Raw genomic sequence first — 21,863 nt, 5'->3', positions numbered from 1 at the left:
AGTTAATATATATATCCAGAGGGCTATATGTCAAACTAAAAGGAAGGTAAGAATATGAAATTGGAGAAGCTGAATAAAAACCTTGCTTCACTGTAATTTTCAAAGCAGAACTTTGGTTCTTTTGCAAGTGGCTTACAGTGAATAGACCTACTACGGTAACTAGGCACAAGAATCCCTATAAGCACAAATAGGAACCAAGGTCAGGGGGCAGATTCTCTTAATAAGAAATATTTTTTTGTGCATATACAATAGTTAAATTAAGTAGAGAATGGTCTTTGGTCTAGTTTTGAGACACCCTTTTTCTCTTGGTGCAAATGCAGCATGTGTAATGTGTGCATAGCCAAGAAAGTTGGTATGGCTTTGAGCCATATTTAGTAGTTCTAATGGCACATTCCATCAGATTTTACTCTAATGTTGCATATTTTATTTTACATGTATACAATAACATTGACTGTTAGTTGTTTACATGTAGACAAGGACATAGCTTGGAGGGTGTAGTTCACCAACCTCTTTTTTTGGGGTTAGGTGTCCTCGAAATCAATAATCTACTGGCTCACTTTCCAAAGACGTCGTTACTACCTAGTCGCAGGTATGGTACGTAAGGGATCAGTAATGGAACCACCAAACCAAAATGTCTGCATAGTCAAGCAAAGATCTTGATTCAGGAAATGAAAACCAAACAGTTATAGAGGAGAGCCACTGGTGAGATAGATAGATAGATAGCAATTTCAGTGATCTGTACTTTAATTACCCATAAACCACAGTGTCCAGTGGTAGGGAACTAAAGGTCAACAGTCCAATCAGTTCATAAGTTTTTTTTGACTCTGAGGGGCAGATTTATCATGGGTCGAATTTCGAAGTACAAAAAACTTTGACCCTTAGTAAATCTGCCCCTTAATATTTAATGTTTTTCCCATTTCGATTGACTTAGGGTAGTTAAACTGAAGGGTGGCTTCCACAGGGTGGAATTCTTTGCTGCTGTGATGGGTTAAGCACTAGCAGTTTACTCATTGATATTAATTCATCTTCTTAGATTGTAAAGGGCCATATTTAAAGCCCCATTTGTACTCTTAAAATACACATGTGCCTTTGTCAAGAGCAACCAATCATCAATCAGTTTTAATCAGTCTTCTTCAAGTAAGCTAAATGAAAGCAAAGGTGCAGTTAGTTACAATGGGTGCAGTTTAGCACATATGTGAGTAAATCAGCTCCATTATGTTTTTTTTATTTCTGACCTGACAGACAAAAAACAGATTCATGCTGAAATTTGCCCTCAAATATTTTTGAAAAGTTTGCATTCACTTTTATTACTAGGAGAGTCCAACAGGCATTTTGTCATTGACGTGTAGTCCTGATTGTCAATTCAGCCTCTGATAAATGAGTCTTTCCATGTGAATGTTCAAACTGTATAAATTACACAGGCAGGAATTTCACTAGGTTCCTAATAATTTGAAAAACTGTGAAGCGATCTATGTTTTTAATTGGACTAAGACTATTTTTCTTGAGTGACCTCACCATCTGCAGGGGTCAGGAAATCCCGGTAAAGCTATAATCCACCAGGTCTGAGAAGAGATCATAGGTGAAGGGTAAGGGGCAGTCAAATCAATAAGAGGGAACAGTTTTTATTCAGCATGTGTCACGGGATCCCAAGAGTACAATGGATGACAATGGAATTCATAAAAGAGGTAAATCTAGCAAAGCTACAAGAACGAACGAAGAAAATTAAATGGCAAGGCCATTTTATTGATCACAAGGTTCCGTCCTGGAGTGTAGGCCTCTAGGATGCCATAAAAAAAATCACGATGTGCAAAGGCACCTATACAAGTATTATATCAAAATAATTAATACTGCCAAATAACAGAGACAAGCTTAATGTAAAAAAAAGCTGTGTGTTCATTCTGTAGAAAAATAATATTGTGCTTTTTGAAATTGTAACAGTGTGTTATGGAGCCTATGGAGACGATAACTCCACATCTTAAAAAATAAGCTATAGTGATGGGCGAATTTATTCGCCAGGCGCGAATTCACGTTGAATAAATTCGCAAAACCACAGCAAAAATTGGCTGCCGAAAATTCGCAAGCGTCCGTTTTTTTTGGCTCATTTTTCTCCAGCGAATTTGCTCCGGCGTCCAAAAAATAGACACCGGCATCAAAAACGGACGCCGGTTTGCAAATTTTTCCGTGTTTCACGAATTTCGATGGAAGCGAAATGCCCCAAATTTTCCCATCACTAATAAGCTAGTACAGTGATTGCAAGATCTGCTAGGGCTGGGGTGAAATATCACATTGTCAGTGTCATATACTGTACATAAAGGATTATAATATGAATAAGTACTATGGATGTTGTATTTTTGGATCTACACTTTTTACACTAGACTCTATCTTATCCATTTTATATCTTTTTAAAAAATTTTACTATTTTCTTGCAGAATTATACTTCCTACAGGGAGATTCATGGCACAGTATATCTTTGTATGGGTCAAAATGGCCCTATTTGACTGGTTTGGTAGGACCTAATGGCTTGTATTTATTAAAGAAATCATGGTTATAAGACCTTCCATTCTGAGTATTCCTGTACCCAGGCCTAAAGATCACACTCTTCAAAAGTAAGTTGAAAATAGTTCTAACAAAAATAAACAGTTGTCGATATCTTGAGGTTTTATTGTGTTTGGTTTTTTAATAGCAAAATGCTTTATGTTATGCTTCTGCCTCTGTTATATTCATTGCCTTGTTAACAGAGATATTGATTTGATCAAATTTTTTTTTTTGGGCCACATCGAATAAACATTTTCCCAGTTAACTATGCTTTGGTATTAGGAATCCTAGCGCAAAGCAGCAAGGCCATTAATGTCCCTCTGAGGTAAACTTTCTCCTTCATATTCAAGACACAGCCATATCCTCCAAGAACCAAATTCCCTATATGGCTTTAAGTGAAATCAGCCAATCTCATTAAATTTCACTGAGTTCTGATTTGCGTCTCGGGGATGTGATTTCAGGGCCACAGAGTCAGAGGTCAGTCCAGAACAGCAAAGCTTCAGTTGAACCAAATCAATTAAAATTGCCATCTTTTTGATTAATTAGGCAAACCAATACCTACTGCATTTGATATAATTTATTCTGGCAGGGAAGCGTACTATATAGAAATGAGTAAACAGGGAAATATCACTGTTATTTGACACTTACATAGACGTCCAAGATTTATAATTCAGTGGTGGATAATCAATTTTGGAGGAGAGAAGAGCAAACTGATTTGAAACTGTTCCTTTGCAACATTCAGAGATCGATAATAAAATTCATATTTTTGAATGAAATGAGTTTCCCACAATGCATTTTGGACATCTGTGCATTTCAGCGGCCATAGTATAAATTAGAATTGCTCAGCTTGGATTCCTTAATAATGTCAGCTTTAATTGCATCCAGTAAAACAAATGTTTTAATATATATGTTGAACATCTGGGGCAGATTTATCAAGGGTTGAATTTTGAAGGTAAAAATACTTTGAAATTCGACCATCAAATAGGAATACTTTGACTTCGAATATTGAAGTCGAAGGGGCAGATTTACTAAGCTCGATTGAATAGTTTGAATGCAAAAATATTCGAATTTCGAAGTATTTTTTTTGAGTACTTCGACCATCGAATTGGTCAAATTCGATCAAATCGAATGATTCAAACGATTCGAAGAAAAAATCGTTTGACTATTTTACCATTCGATAATCCAAGTACCGTCTCTTTAAAAAAAACTTCGACTTCATACTTCGCCACATTTAAGCTTCCGAAGTGCAATGTTAGCCTATGGGGACCTTCAAGAGCACTTTTTTACGTTTTTTTTTGATTGAATAAAAATAATTTGATCGATCGCTTAAAATTGTTCGAATCGTTCCATTTGAAGGATTTTATCGTTTTTTATTCGATTATTCGATCAAACCTTTTGCGCTAAAATCCTTTGGATTCGAAGGATTTTACTTTGAGGGTCAAATTCGAGGGTTTTTTAACTCTTGAAATTAGACCCTTGATAAAACTGCCCGAAGTTTTTTTTTACTGGATTTCACCATTTTGCCGTCAAAGTAAAATCGTTCGAATCGAACGATTCAAAGGATTTCAGCGATCGATCGAACGTTTTTTTCTTCGACTTCAAAAAACTTAGAAAACTGTTTTAAAGAAGCAGTACTTCGATTATCGAATGGTCGAATATTCAAACTATTTTACTTTGAATCGAATTCGAAGTCGTAGCATCCTATTCGATGGTCGAAGTATCCAAAAAATGACTTCCAATTCCGAATTTTTTTACTTAGAAAATTCCCTCAAATTCACTTTGACCCTTGATAAATCTGCCCCCAAGTGTATGAAATGGGAACTCGCGGTGTATTTGATGTCAGATTTCAGAATTTAAACAATTTGCCAATGTACACTGATTAGTGACACTTTATGGCTTCACAACTGAGATTTTGTGGTCCCATCTGTGTAATTTGTACACTATAGACATTCATGTGATCCTGTATTTGACATGAGCATGGGAAACAGAAACCCAGTGCAACTAGCAGAAACTAGCTATAATATCCCTCAGATACACTAAAGGCTGGTAGCTGTGAGACACTACACATTCATTAAAAATGCCAATTTACCATGTCGCAAACCTGCACAAAACCCTTTTGTGTACAACACAGGCTGGAAAATTCCATAACCATACTGTTATAACATCTACTATGGAATAAAATATGAAGAAAAAAAACTTTTTTTGGATGCTATACACAGAAACACTTAGGCATTTTCTTATCATGGATTCTTTTAATGTTCGCTCTGTGAATTCAGTCTCATTTTCTTGTTGCAACAAAATGGCACCTAAAGATGAGGACAGGCTCCCATATGGGCATTCTGAGGGACTGAGAAATATAAAAAAATATATTGAGATTAGTCAAATGGAATGAATGTTTCTAATATTGCCTTAAGCTGGCTCCTATGCATCAGATCTGTATGATATTGTACTTTATCTAGATGGAATATTGTAGATATATATTAACCACCTGTCTCTCTGTCTTTCTACTACAGATTAAACCATGAAAAAAATATCCCCCCGTTCAGCTAATGTATCCACTGACTCTTGATGAAAAGGCCTTGCCCCCCGAAAACATATGAATATTTAAATTGTCCTTAATTATTTATCATTCAGCTTTTTTATTAACAATAGCTGAGTTTATATATATGTATGTATATAAAATAAGAGGGAAAACATAAAAGAATTAACCTCTCTGCTGCAATAGACAACGTAAAAATACAAGAATGGAATTATTTCTAAGCGTTTTCAGTTTTGTTGCATCGCCTCCTGCTATTTTTTGGGGATTTTGCATTTGTTTTTCTATGCTTTTTAATGTACTGTATCTATGCCAAAATACTCTTTTATTTTTTATGTATCAAAACTTAGAGTAAACTAAATGATTATTTTAAGTGGGTATTTTGATAACCAGACAATGCTTTTTTTTTAATGGGAATGGGAAAGGCCATCTCCCATAGCCTCTATTTTAATCAAATAATGTCAAATGACTTTCTTTTTCTCTGTAATAATAAAACAGTATCTTGTACTTGATCCAAACTAAGATATAATTAATCCTTATTGGAAGTAAAACAATTCTGTTGGGTTTAATTATTGTTTAAATATTTTTTTTACTATACTTAGGGGCAAATTTATCAAGGGTCGAATTTTGAATTTGAAATTTGAATTCCAAATTCAAAAAGACCAACCAAAATTGAATCAAAGGTTTTTTTATTGCCTGAATAGGTCAGTTTTCGATCGAATAGGTCCGTTTTTGATCAAATTCGAATTCCCAAAAAAAACTTAGATTTTTCAGAGTCCACCAATTGACTCCAAATAGGTTCTAGGAGGTCCCACATAGGCTAAAACAGCAATTCGGCAGGTTTTAGATGGCGAATGGTCGAAGTCTAATTTTTAAAGAGACAGTACATGATAAATTTCGAATTTTCAATTTCAAATCAAATTTGGATTATTCCCTAGTTGAAGTACACAAAAATTAGCTTGAAATTTGAATTTTTTTAATTCACGACTTTTGATAAATCTGCCCCTTAAAGTATGGAGTTCCAAATTGTGAAAGGATACCTTATAAGGTAAACCACACAGCCCAGGCATTCTGGATAACAGGTCCCACTGCTTCTATAACTAAAGTATGTTTTGGAGGGATCAATATGTTGGCACTCTAAAAATACATTTTAATAATAATATCCAGAAGCATTAGTTGTTCTTATTTTCTGCAATGGGTTAGTAAGATTTTCTATGTGTAGATGAGTGCTTTCCCTTTGGATAGCATGGGACCTTATGTATAGGATTGTGCCCTAATAGGAAGAGTAGTGATGGGAGAATGTGTCCCGTTTCGCTTTGCCACAAATTTCGCGAATTTCCCGCAAAATTTGCGAAACTGGTGAAAAAAACGCAAAAATGCCAATTTTGACACCTGCGACAATTCGCCAGCGTAAAAATGGGCACTAACGTCGAAACCGTCAAATTTTTGCCACCGAATTTTTGCAGCAAAATTGCAAATTTATAATAAATTCGCTCATCACTAAGGAAAAGGGGTCAGAAAAGTCAAAATCTGGAGCATTCAATTATAACTGGGGGCCCTGCCTGAGAGAAAAAGGTATAAATTCTATGTTCAAGCTGTTGGGGGAAGCCAGAAATAGCCAAGGGTTCAAAAGTCATTGCTTGGTAAGCCAAATAACCATTCAAAATTGTTGTTTAATAAATTAGCTACTGGAATATGCTTTTAATTATTGCTTACAGTTAAGTAATTATAGTTGTATGCACTGATTATAATTATTAACATGTAGATAAATAAGCCTTCCTCTGAACTGTATTCAATTAATACACACATTTGATTTTGATCTAAAACCTTAAAGGGGAACTCAGAAATCAACACAGAAATCCCTAAAATACCCATCCCAGTTACCTGTTTCTTCAAAAAGTATGAGTAAATGCTGTGTTCTATGCTGCAATCCAGCTGGTTAACAGTTCTTCTCTTTCTGCATCATTTGAAATCCTGGCAGGGAAGGAGAGACTAAACACTGATGTTACAAATTGTAAAAACGTCTCCACCGCTTACAGACAGCATGCAGGAACTACATAACCCACAATGCATTGCACTATGATGTTCCTTTCCTTATTGAAATCACGTGTGCAGGGAATTGTGGGCTTTGGAGGATACAGGCTAAGGACAGATGGCTGTTGATACAAAGTAACAGTAGTCAGCCAGCTCAGCAAAGTAGTCAGACAGATCAGCAGGAGAGCAGGGGGCTAGGGAACTGTCAGAAACCATAAAAAATTATGAAAAGTCTGCATATTTTTTAATTGATGTATTTTGCAAAGTTGCTTGATATTATGTTTACTTTTCGAAAAGCTCAAGTTATGTTTGTGTGGAGTTTCACTTTAACCATACTTCCACAACTGATCCTTTAATGACAACAGGTAGGTCCAAAAACATGATGTGACTGGTGACACTGAGGGAGTTATTTATTAAAGTCGAATGCAAAAACTCGAACAATTATATTTTTTTTACTATAAAATAGGAATTTTTAGTGGAAAAAAAAATCTTTAATTTTATAAGATTTATTATACCCCGAGGATGCAAAAAGTCAGAATCCAAAAATAGTACATCTTGAACCTGTCGAGGTCCTGTAGAAGTCAACAGCAGAGGTCCTATATGCAATTTAAAGATATTATTGTCTGCGCTGTGTTTCGTACGATAATCCAAACATTTCAGGCTTTTCTGTTGATTTCATGAAAAATTATGATTTTTCAGGCATAAAATTGAAAAATTCTGAGTTTTCGCACGACAATTCAAAAGAGGTTGCAGTTTTCGTGCGGCAATCTGAAAAAGTCGCTGTTTTCCCAATCCGATTTTTTTATGTTTTTTCAATAAAGGTAAATTGTGGATTCTATTTTGGTTGAACTTTATTTATTTAAAACATGAGAAAAATTCAGATTTTGATAAAATAACCCCCTGAAAGTGGCTTTGGTGACTGTCTAAGTTTGGGACCCCAGGGATTGTTTATTTTTCTGCCTAACAAATTGCTCTAAAAGAACTTCTGTTTCCTACCGTATGCTGTTCTAATTAAGCATAATGTCCTGTCTACACAGTATTTGGTCTAACCTCTTTTACAGCAGCTTAGCATCAGGTACAACACAACAGCTGTGGGTTAAATATTGTCCTTTCACAGAAATGAATACAGTTTAAATTTAACCAGTTTGCTCCTGTACAAGTTTGCAAGTTTCATGTTTTCCTTTGCTCTGCAGTTTTACAGTGCAATACTTCAGGGACTGCTCTGTGCATAGATTTCTCAGTATTTTCCTTACCATTTTGCCTGCAGCAGTCCCAGTGTTGAAAACCAAAGGCAAACAGGGTTTTAGTTAAACCAGTTTATAACACAACACAACTCATAGAGCCGTTTGGCAATTTCAGCTCATTAGACATGTTTTGGACCTGATGAGTGAGCTGGGATGATAAATAAGTATAAATATTATATTTGCCTGTGGGTCATGTTTAAAAATGTATTTCTTTTTTTTTTTTTTTTCATTTCTATCTATTCAGCATTAGAAGTGAGATTTAAATGCACCAAATCAGTGTTTAATATTATCTGAAGTAGATAAAAATTGTTAATACACCGAAGGGGGGGTATTCTGCCTTAAACGTATTTGCAAAATCATAATTCTCCTTTTTAAAATATATTCTTCTGTTTGTTTATGAATATATATAAGAACAGCATTACAAGATGGAAACATCATATGCTATTGATTTTTCACACATTTGTACAATGGAGAGCAAAGGCAAATACAATATTATTGTAATATTAAAAGTTAATGAAAACATGTTCTTGAAATAGGGTTGTGATCTTTAGTTGTAAGCTAGCAAGCTAAGGGAGAACCATGTGAATATGGGACTTTGCATAGCGGTCAATATTTACTAAGGTGTTATTGAATCCCATAGGATTTACATTGCACATTGTATATTATATTGAGTCCCTTAACACAGTGTTTATTGCATAGCATGAAAGGTGCACACAATGGATAATGGAAGATGCTAATAATAATGCATGCATAACATGTATTTGATATACTTAACCTAAGCAAGCTCTGTCAAATACCAGCATTCCTATATTTTTATCTTTGTTCCCTATTAATAATATTAGCATCAGGCATAATTTTTACCCACCAGGTGGCAACTATAGTTAAACTGTAGGTCAGGGCTGCCATCAGAAATCACAGGGCTCCGCACAACAAAATTTATGGGCCCCCCTTGCTACCCCTCCCTCCCTCACCCATCAGTAGAAGAGCCACACAAGACACAAGTGTTAAAACATTAAGTTCAAAAAAGAACTTTGGTGCCCAGAGCCCCCTACAATTTTTGGTGGTCAATACCTCCTACAAGTTAAAGAAAAAACATTGATTGCCACGGCCTTCATACAAGTTATCAAAAAACATTGGTCCCAGGGCCCCTACAAGTTATTTAAAAAAAAAAATCATTAGTGGCAAGGGGACTTACACTTCACTGGCACAGGAAGCAAGATGCAAGCTCAGGAGCTCCAGCCCGCCCTCCCTTCCAAAGTCCACAGCACATTGATGGCAGGGTCCCAGCTATGCAAGTAAGTGCAGCATACCCGGGCCCCCCTTAACTCGCCAAATCATCCAGGCCCAGGACAGCCCCAGATGGTGGCCCTGCTATAGGTGCTAGCAAGTTTATATTGTAATTACAATATGGTCCTTCAGTCGTGACATCATCCCAACATCATTGTGACTTTGAAATGTATTGCAATTAAACCAGAGATCTAAAAGCCCATATAATGTTACACTGAATAGATTATTTATCTAGCAAAGTTGCCTGTCTTTATTACTTCCTGTCGCATTTGGCCAAGTGACTATAGGATAAGTTCAATAAAATATAGTGTTCTATACTGTATACATAAAATTCCATCATTTTAAGGAATATTTAGAGGTTGCTGAAAATGTGGTAACCTATGGCTATTTTATAATGGTGGGGCATGGTGCAAAGTGCAAAATAAGGCAATGTTTACATAAAGAATAGGAGGTGGGTAGCAAACGGGCATTCCCTGGGAGTAGTGCTGCTACTACAGGTGCAGACTAGTCCTATATACTACAATGGAGTGCCTCCAGGGGCGATCCTGGCCCCTCCGCCGCCTGAGGCAGCAGCAGTTGCTGCTGCCCCCCCTCCCCTGGAAATACGCTCTTAAAGTACCAGGAGCAGCATTTTTGCTGCCCCTGGTACCTAGTGGGGCGCTGCCACCTGAGGCGACAGCCTCAACTCGCCTCATTGGCGAAGCACCCCTGAGTGCCTCCTAGCTTGCATGTCATTTTGCAATCTAGCTAGGGAGCACCAGGATTAACAAGGTGCTGGAGACAAACGGTTAACTACAGTGTTTCCTTCTGCCTCATAAAAAAAAAACAATCTTAAACCTGTTGTGAGTTGTACCATTAACACATAAAAGTGCTCCTTCAATGGACTTTTATGAAGAAGCACAATAATTCACCTCTTAGTGCTCAAGACCTTTTACCTGTAGCAGTCTTAGAAATAAGAAACTTTTGTTCATTATATTGCTCAATTTCATTACAGGCTCACAAACATATTTTAAAACAAATATATATCAAACCTACATTTGTTTATTTATCAGAACAGGCATGGGATCTCCGATAGACTACATTTTATTTAAATAATCCAAATATTTAATGATTTGCCCTTTTCCCTGTAATAAAAAAACAGTACTTTGTACTTGATCCAAACGCAGATATAATTAATCTTTATTGGAAGCAAAACTGGCCCATTGGGGTTATTTATCATTTTCTAGCAGACTTAAGACATGAAGATCCAAATTATGGATCCGATTCGTTATCCGTTATCCAGAAAACCAGAGCATTCTGGATAACAGGTCCCATATCTGTAAAGGTATATCTACTGCATAGACAGAATAAAAATTACCAAAAGTAAGAATGATAATTCACACATTACAATGAAGGATATAAAACAGTTAGTAGAACTTTAATTCTATATGACACTTTATTTAAGACCTGTTTGAAGGTGGTGGCTTGTATATCTGTCTCTAAAGAGGCATTTTATTAAGAAAAATGCCTATATGTGTTCAAAAATATTATATTACATATATTCAAAAGAAAAAATGTTTGCAGTGCCCTGTGGCCTTGTGCCTTACATGCCTCACATGTGCCTTACATATCAAAGAGAGTATGCTAATAATTTATTTTAGCCCAAGAAATCAATATAACAGCATCATAGCTAAAGTACAAGGTATGTTTGGGAGTACAGGTATGGGATCCATTATTCGCAAACCCATTATCCAGAAAGCTCCAGATTACGGAAAGGCCGTCTCCCATAGACTCCATTTTATCCAAATAATCCACATTTTTAAAAATTCTTTCCTTTTTCTCTGTATTAATAAAACAGTACCTTGTACTTGATCCAAACTAAGATATAATTCATCCTTATTGGAAGCAAAACAAATGAATTGGGTTCATTTAATGTTTACATAATTTTCAAGCAGACAAGGTATGAAGATCCAAATTATGGAAAGATCCATTATCTGGAAACCCCCAGGTCCCAAGCATTCTGGATAATAGTCCTATACCTGTACTAGGTCCAGTTGCATATCCAGATCATGTAGCACTTTGCACCTGTTGTGTACAGAGTAGTTCATAGGTGTGAAATAACATAATGTGTCTCATTATTAGGCAAAGGAAAGCCCTGTTAAGGAACTGACTATTAACATATTTCACCCTGCGTATAGAACCCCTGGCCCAGGTTGTAATAATAGGTTCTGAGGTTTACACCCTCTGATCACCCTGCTTGTATTTTTTAAGAAAATCAATTCATACATTGAGATATTAGGGTTCAGAGGAACTAATTCTAAGTCTGAAATTGCTTTGTCTTCAAATGGCAAAGGAAAGGTTAAAAATCCTATAATAAAACATATGGTAAAGTTGTGATATAAATTTAGAGTCACCTGTAAAAAAACAACTTGATTTAACTTATAGTCACTGACCATCTTAATCATCAAGTTACGATTCCCACTGGACTTGGACATAAAATCTTCAGCTTCATGCATCAGCAACAATTTGTCAAATATCAGAAGTCGTTTCCCTCCCGGTTCTCTAGCCCTTCTGAAGATCTTTAAAAATAACCTACAGTATAGGATCTTACTTAAACAACACAAGATATTCAGACTAAGTACTTCATAAAGCAGACCCCCAAGTCCATAAAACAAGTATTTATGCATGCACCTATAATATACTGTATACGGACTATTCAAAAAAATTCTAATTTAAGTTAATATTTTTATTTAATACTTTCTTTTATTTCCTTTGTGCTGAACACTATCTTAAGAAACAGGGGCAGATCCAGAGGGAGGGAAATTGCCTTCAGCAAAAGGATTCCAGGAGGCATTTTTTTATCTAATTGTATGCAGTGGCAGCTTTTGTTTTATATTTAAACATCCTCTTTAGGGATCATTTTGTATACTTTCTGTTTTGTGCTTATAAAAATAGCATTCAACAAAACAGATATATATTTACTGTAACAGATATATTGTTTATGAACTTCTTAAAGTGTACTGTCTCTAATGTAATTGTGTGTTTCAGTGCATGTAGGGAATGTATAAGGGCTCCTTTATCAGACCCTAAACACAGCACTGGCACAAAAGTCTACTAGAAAAACATTTAAACATAAATAAATCTGGTAGGTTGGTTTTATTTGCAGAAAAGGATTAGTTATATCTTAGCTGGGTCAAGTATTTATGTATGTATGTATATTTTTATTTGTATAGTGCTCCTTGAGGGCAAAGCACTGTAGAGCAAAGCAATAAATTAGTAGTTATAAATAAGGGTTCACTGCCATAAGTAACAATAAGTACATTATAAGAAATGTAATTCATATAAATATAAAGTGTAATTACAATACAGATTAAGGGTTCAGTGTCAAGGAGACAAAAGTATGGAGGACACTGCCCCGTACAATCTAAATGGGAGGGAAACTTAAAGAAACAAATCTGGTGGGTATTAAGTGCTGTGGGTTACAGTGGGTGACACAGGAATGGCATTCCAAATATAAAGAGCAGCAAAACAGAAGGGTTTGATGCAGGAAACAGCAGTAGTAACGGGGGTTGCTCTGAGAGGAGCAGAGGTTTTGGCCAGGAGCATATAGAGAGACAAGAGATGAGATGTAGTTATGTGCAGAGGAGTGAAGGGCTGTGAAAGTTATGAGGTGGAGTTTGTATGTTATTCTTTGTTTTATGGGAAGCCATGATAAGTGCTTCAGCAGGGGAGGGGCCAGTACCATAGAGGAGGAGAATGCTAGCAGCAGTATTTAATACTGACTGTAGAGGGGAGAAATGGAAATTAGGGAGACCAGTTACAGTAATCTAGTCGGGATAGGATGAGAGCATACATGAGCGCCTTGGCTGTAGCAGGTGAAAGAAAGGTATGGATTTTGGCAATATTGCATGAAAAAGGGAGATGTTTTGACAATAGAGTTAGTATGATTAGCGAAAGAGAGGGAGGAGTCAAAGATTACTCCAGACAGCATACTGAGTTGACAGGATGAATGAGCATGCCATCAATATAAATAGTAAAGGAGGTAATAGAACCAGGTTTAGGTGGAAAGATGATTAGTTCAGTTCTTGTTAGGTTGAGTTTGAGGTGGCACTGGTTCATCCAGTTGGAGATTGCTAGGAGGATCTGAGCCTCAGTTTCAGCTGTTAAAGTAAAACGTTAGGGCCATTTGCCCGGGGTAACACTTAGGCTGGGGAAAGGAGGGAGGGGGGTCTATGTAGGGTAGGGGGGTAGGTTTTTTTTTTTTAAACTATTGGGTTGAATTCTCCTTTAATGAAGAGGTGGATAAATAAAATTGGGTATCATCAGCATACAGATGATAATTAAAGTCAAGGAGAGAGTGTCAGCTGTATCAAATGCAGATGATAGTTTAAGGAGGATAAGGATAGAGAAGTGGCCTTTGGATTTGGCAACCTGAAGATAATTTTAACTCTGCATAAAGCAGTGTCAGTAGAGTGTGCAGGCCGAAAACCAGATTGCAGAGGGTCCAACAGATCATGGGGAACACAATACGTTCTAGGAGTTTAGAGGCCTGTTTGAAAGGAGATGGGAAGGTTCCAGAAGCTAGAGATAAATTGAAGATGTGAGTAAGTGCTCGTGTAAGCGCCGCAACACAGTGTTAAAGCAGAGAAGAAGGCATAGGGTCAAGGGGGCAAGTTTTGAGTGGGGAGGACAAGAGAAACTTGGAGACTTCAGACATTGTTACCGGAAGGAAGGAAGGAAGGAAGGAAGGAAGGAAGGAAGGAAGGAAGGAAGACATGCAGAAGGGGGCTTAGGAAGGAGGAGCTAGTTAGCTTTAGTAGAGGTTGGGATCTGATTGCGGAAGGACTCTACTTTGTTTTTAAAGAAATCAGCAAAGTCTTGAGGAGAGTGCGACAGATTGACCGATACTGTTGATGAGGGATGGAGAAGAGTATTAAATAAAGAAAACAGGTGGATGGTTGGATTTGTGATTGTTTATAAGGGTACTGTAGTACTCTTGCTTGGCCTTCGATAAGGCAGAATTGAGACATGACATTAGAAATTTATAGTGAATATAGCCTGAGAATTCCAACTCCCCACCACAACCAATGGTTCGGGGGTGTGAGAGAAAGAGAGACCACCAATGCGGTATCATTCTGTGAAAGCCAGATTTCTGTTAGTTAGCTGGAGTATGCGGGAGCAGGGAAGATGATATGGAAATAGAACACTGACAGACAATGAATGGGAGGGGTAGGAAGTAACTACCTTAGGGAGCACTGTGCATGCAAATGGAACAAAGGCGATTAGCTTTGCCATTGCGGTTGCTAGTAGGTAGTATTATGTCCTCAGTGGAGTATGACTGCAGAAGGTAGGTACCTCACAATCAATGTCTTCAAAGATTTAAATCAGTCCATTTATTGTAGTAACAGAGTCTTCTGTGTTGGCTTTCCTTATACTGTAGCTCTCCTTGTTAAACTCGTCCAAATCCCTTTGAAATGAATCACCCTTACAAATGCTCTCCTCTAATGTCTTAATAAATAGGGAGAGTAGAAGCTGGGAACTGTGGCACACAGGTCTAGGGAATCACAACTGATTCTAATTGATCAAACATCAAACTGATCACCCAGCTGTGACAGACAGTGAGAGCAGAGCAAGACTGAAGATGAATATTTACAAAGTTTGTTTGGAGAGGCGTTTATAGGGGGGGTCATAAAATGTACAAGTTACAAAACTACAGGGAGAACTGATAATCAATATAATGTGACTGGTTTAGAAGTGGGAAATTAATACAGGTATAGGATCTGTTATCCGCAAATCCATTATCCAGAAGGCTCCAGATTATGGAAAGGCCGTCTCTCATAGACTCCATTTTATCCAAATTTTTTAAAAACGATTTCCTTTTTCTCTGTAATAATAAACAGTACCTTTTACTTGATCCAAACTAAATTATAATTAAGCCTTATTGGGACCAAAACCAGTCTATTGGGTTTATTTAATGTTTAAATGAATTTCTAGTAGACTTGAGGTATGAAGTTCCAAATTATGGAAAAATCTGTTATCCGGAAAAACCCAGGTCCCGTACCTGTACATAAATATAGCACATTTAAACAGTGGTGGGTGTGATGTTGATGTGAATGCAATAGCAAATTTACCAATAAAAGCGCAAAAATGCAGACAACAGGGCAAGTGTGATCCAGCTGAAACATATACAATTGAAGGGCATTCTGAAAAACTGGGAAAGAATGTTGCATTATGGGAAAAACACAGTTATTTGCAATCTTCGAGTAAATGAGCCCTAATGTCTGAATAGCCCCAGCAGTATAAACTATGCACCTCCTTTAGGGCTTTGAAGATGCTATGATCGCCACTTGATACTCATATTGTACAGCATTTTGAACTTTTATTCCACCCCTGGAAATTTATAGGCAGACAGTTTTGGACAGAGTGGTTTGTTACTGTACCCCAAAGACTTCCGATAAGCATCTGCAGCTTGTGCCCTTGCATTTATCTGGCTGGAAGATAGTTTTCTTGAAAACTACCCATTAAGGGACAACTAAAGCCCTGGGTGGTAATTTGTGCAAGTCTCTCATAGGGTTGATATATTGACTTGTAGGTACATGACCCTATGATCACAGATGTTTTTTTCAACCTCAGTATGGGTTGTACTTTGCAGCAAACATGTAAATAACAATAATTAATGCATAGAGCTAAATACTGTATAATAGAATTCCTGGATATTGCAATACTTATACAAGCAATACATATACAAGCAATTTTAGCTTGTTTTAGAAATTTATACAGTTTCTGAGAGAGAGATAAAGAAAATACTTTATATATCTATATAGAAGCGATATAAAGCCCTATCTTCTTCAAGATTAAATAATATTAAATAATATTTGGCAACATCCATAAATAATTATGTATATATTGTCACATAGTTGTTATTCACATACTGGATAGGGCCAGTATATTTTATTGTGTTTTTACTTTTTATTGTTCAGCTTGCAGCTGGCTGAGAGAAGTCCAAGTCCTGCTGTGGGTTACTGCACATCTGCAACTTTGCCCAACGTTTTAGAGGAGCTCCTGTATAGCACTTCTAGACTTGTTTTTAAGCTTTAGTTCTCCTTTAAATCAGAGTAGACTAACAACCATATCCTGCTTAATAATAGCATTTACTCCTTCTGTTTCACTTGGAAACTCTATGCAATGCTATCTTCTCTTGTAGCATAATACTGTTTAATAGCTGTTAGCCACTGCTTTATTGACAACAAGAAAGGGAGTCAGTGTACAGCGCTGCTTACACCGCTGGCATGCCTGCCACCTACCTCTTCTTACATTCTGCATCCTGCTGTATTATCCCTTAAAAACAGAATGCCACATAAAGGAGATTTTAAACTCCATGCACTTTGCAGGAGGTCCATTAGCTGGAGACATCAGATGCCAGAAGAGATGAAAACATTCTCTAAAAGCTTCCTTGAAGTGCCGCACATTACAGTTTCCAGACTGGCTGCACATATAACACACTAAGCCTGTTGCTTTATTGTATTATTAGAGTAGTAATTGCATTGCTGAGCTTCACATTTTGCCATTCCAGCTGTTTGAAAGTTTCAAGCAGTCCCCATCATTTCACTCTTTGGGAGACTTTACTACTTGTTGTGTACGTATTAAAGCAGCAAAGCAGTGCCTTGCAGACCTCTAAGCTGTGCTTCTCACCACGCGAGCTTTTCTGCTCTCTGATGCTCATCCCATAATTGAAATTGAGCACGACTTCTCCAAATTTGACACTCTTAATTATTTCCAGGCGAGAGTTCCTCGTGAAATTGCCGAGCATCGCAGAGGAGGGAGGCAGAGGCATCTTGGGTGAAATAGGTCTCAGCAAGAATTCTGTCACAAGCCAAAAGAGATTTAATTTGGGCTTTTTAAAACAACGGGGTTTGCATTTAAAAAATAGAGTTCTTATGAAATGATTTGCTGAGAAAATGAGCTGAACGCTATATCACAGTTTACTGTGAAATATTATATGTATTGTAGAGGGTACAAAGGGTCAATAGCACCATAAAAATGAGTCATAATTATTAATATGTGAAATATATGGAGAATATATGGGTATTGTTATTATATGCCGTGCTTGGGGCCTGGGATTATCTGGATAAGGGTTCTTTCTGTAATTTGGATCACTATATCTTAGGTCTTCTAAATAAAGCATTAAATAAACCCAAAAAGATTGTTTTGCCACCAATATGGATTCATGCAGCTTAGTTAGGATCAAGTGCAAGGTACTGTTTTATTATGGAAATCATTTCTAGCAATTAGTATTATTTGCTTAAAATAATAGGAAAATATGGCTTTTCTGTCATTTGGAGCTTTCTCGATAAAGTCTTTGCAGATAATGGGCATTGGGTGATAATCTACATTCTGACCTCTGCATTCCAAACCATAGTCAAGAATCAACTTTGGTTTGGTTATCTTAAAACCAAAGCGTTTGTCTGCTTTCATTTTGTTTTTTAAGGGGGGAAGCGTGTTGTCTATACCTACTATACCTCATGAGTATTCACTAAGCCACATATTTATTGTGCAGTGTAAAAAACAGAGTCACAATACATCAAACATCTCCAGGCTATGCATTGTAAAAAACTGCGTAAAAAATGGCCTACTGTGACGTGCCGAGCTCGGCCCAACTGTATGAAGGCGGCGCTCAGTGTGCATGTGGGAACGGCGCCATACGCATGCGTGAGCAGCATCGCTCTGTGCTCCCCACGAGGGTCGGGGCCCACTGGGTCAGTCCGACATTGGACAAGGTGTTAGACTAGGGATGGGCAAATTTTTTCGCTTTGTTTCGCCGCAGAAATGACGCCCATAGACTTTTATGGCGTCGTGCAACCAAATAGACTATAATGGGCGTCGTCGACATTTCGCTGGCGGCGAATTTTTGTCGAAACAAACGTGTCAAATGCGCCCATCCCTAGTGAAGACTTGCAGTTGACCACATAGTAAGTACAGGGTCAGCACATACTTTTGCACTCTGAGTTTGGTAGTATGTAAATGCAATAAAATGTCCTGTCTGGTCACAGAATTATGATTTCCAGCACCCAATGTGCAATGTTCATGCTTTATCCACCATAGTTGGAGAGGAAGCACAGTGGAGTTTGTGCCAAATAGCATGATGTACAAAATGCAGCTGGGTTATAAATTTCTTATAACTTTAATGAACCTTTATCTTAGGGTAGGTATAAACTCTCTAACCAGTTAGATCTTGGGGGGAGATTTTCTTGTCAATGTAGATTGTGCAGGGGTGTATTGGCTATATATCTGTATTATCCAAGGACATCAAACATAAACCATAAGTTCTACAGGTTGGTTACAATATGTTTTGTGTTCACTTGTGCATTGTATCCATATGTTTGAAATGACCATTACATTATACAAGGTTTACAGTGCAACAATAGATTTAAGAACTTGGGTTTTACAAGCACCATGTACCCAGACACCCCTGTATTTTGCAGATTTCTAAGGAACTGCAACCAAGTTGTTCCTGCAGTTGCTTGTTCCTGTATATCAGCTGCTATACCTTTTACCAATTTTCATGTAAAGAATTTTTTCCTGTTGGTTATTTTGAATACTTTATAGTGCAGATACTGAAACTCTTGAGGAATCTTGCTTCTATTTTGTTAGGTTGTAATAAGTGGGCCCAAAGAGCAAATAATGTTTACTGGGGTTTTTGTTTTCATCTTAAAACCTCATGTAGGATATACGTGTTGAGGGGACTGCTAGTCAATAATCTGTTTTGTAGTTTAAAAAGGCATATAGTTTATACCGGCAATAAGCTGCTGGTGATATATCATGTGTGTCCACAATCACTATAATTAAAAAGACTCCTTCTGTAACCAGCACAGAGACACAACTGACTGGAACCACTGTGGCATATGTGACATTATGGATGAGTTTGTCAAATACAGTGACCTCACTAAAGTGGGCAAATTTAGCCATCTAACCTTTATAATCCCATTACTAGCAGGGAATTTAATAATTTCTTCTAAACATGAAGAGCCCTGTTCATCAGTCAAGGGATTAACAAATACATTACGTCTTTTTTGTTGTGGGCAACTGTGAGTAAAGAAAAAAAAAATCTTAGTACGCACAAATTCCAGAACCTAACCTTTATTAATCTAATAACGGCTTCAGGTATTGTAGTTTACCCCTAATTAATCTGCTAACTACGTTGAGAATCAGTTCTATGAAGTGAAGTCATACAGACTGCCCTAACATATTGTATGCCTCTCCTGATCTTCCCCAGGAAAGAAAGGACACATTTCCATGCTGCGCACAGCAGACAGTAAGCAGATTTTCCAATTATTCCAGAAGTAATATACAGAGAGAAGGGAGAAGTGGGGAGGCCTGTGCAGCTCGTCCACCATTTTATTATTTCCTCAAAGAAATCAATGACCTGAAACATTCCCTATGGACCTATCATAATTTATTTCACTGTTCTGTCAATAAATTTAACAAGGTTTAGGTTTATATCAGTGGCGTCCAAGGATTCAATTGGGGAATTTTATATTTGTTCGGCTCGATTACAGAAAGCAATCAATACAGGGAAACAGAGAAGGATCGTACTCTGCTAGAGGATAGAAATATTGAACCTACCCAACTGATTATGTTGAAAGGACATTACAATGTTTCTTTCCAAGACGTTTTCTCTGGTGTTCTGGAAGAGGAAGCTTTTATAAATACTTTAAGATTATAAAAATATCCGAAACAAAAGACAATACAAACAAATATTTTATCCATGTTGATGTTCCAGTATATCAGTAAAGAAGATATTCTCGGCTAAACTGTAAATTAGATTTTACAGGCAAACAGCTAACTTTAATAATAAAAAGCTGATGTATACAGTAGTTTTTTCCATAAGAACTTGTCCATACAGCCTACCCTTTACTCACATGTTTTATGCCTCTAATATGCAGGGCAAACTGAACTAAAATCAGTATGAAAGTTAGTTCTTACTGATTGTATTTACATTTGATGGATGATATACAATAAGAAAAGACAGATATTAATTGCTTTATATTGGGGGACACTAGGTAACAGATTTTGCTGAAATCTTTTTAGAAATTTACAGTAGCCTAGTATAATTATTTATAAAATAATGCTATTTGCAGCATTTTATTGCTATAATATTTAGGGGGTTATTTGCTAAAATCCAAATTTTTCTGATTAATTAATGAAAAAAAATCTGACCAAACTAGAATCCATGATTTACCCTTATTTATCATTAAAAAAAACACCAAAAAAAATATGATCAACAAAAACTGCGACTTTTTCTGATTTGTCAAGCGAAAACTCTGAAAAGTCAGAATTTTATGTGAAATCAGCAGAAAAGCCCTAAATGTTCGGATTATCGTAAGAAATCCAGCGCATACAATAATACAGTATCTTCAAATTGCAAATAGGACCTCTGCCATTGAGTTCTACAGGACCTTGACAGGTTGAAGATTTGGACTTTTGAAACCTTGGGGTTATAGTTAAAAGAAAAGATTTTTTCGAGTTTTTACCATTCAGACTTTAATAAATAACCCCCTAAAAGAAGATTTCTCATTTGTTGCTGGAATAAAATTGTTTTATACTATTAAAGATTTCATTCTAGTCAAGTAAGAAGGTAAGAAGAGTTTTATATACTGCAATACTGTACATTTATAGACAAGTGGGTATGGGTATGTATTGGCATGATCAATCATTATTATTATTATTATAGACTTCTAAACAGGGATATATATCATGTGCAATATAAATGCAATAATAGTCACACGTCTATTGTGCCCAATGAACAAATCAGGACCTCAGAATGCATATAAAAGGCCATAGCTTTATTAACTGTTGATTTTCAAATGAACTGTATGAATCACAAATAGTGATAAGTGAACGTTTTCACCTGGTAAAGTTTTGCAGCAAAAACTGAGGGCGTTTTTTGAATTTTTGGGATTTGGAAATATTGGCAACTGGGAAAAAGGATATCTAGATGGTACACTGTTGATAGAGAAGTTGCCACCATATTTGAAAGAACTGGCAACACAGGAGTCTTTTTTCTATAAAGAACAGTTGCAGCATATTGAAGGTAGGGCAATGTATATGATATCGTAGAGCTAAAAATGTCTTAACTGCAATGTTATTTTGCATTCCTATTGACTCCAATGCATTTCAGCAAAATTTTGCAATTCAGCAGTTTTGCAAACTGTTACAAATATTGAAATGGTGCAGAAATGCAGGATGTG

The sequence above is a fragment of the Xenopus laevis genome, chromosome 2S, assembly GCF_017654675.1.
Source record: "Xenopus laevis strain J_2021 chromosome 2S, Xenopus_laevis_v10.1, whole genome shotgun sequence".
NCBI lineage: Eukaryota > Metazoa > Chordata > Amphibia > Anura > Pipidae > Xenopus > Xenopus laevis.
This window is presented reverse-complemented; position numbering follows the sequence as displayed.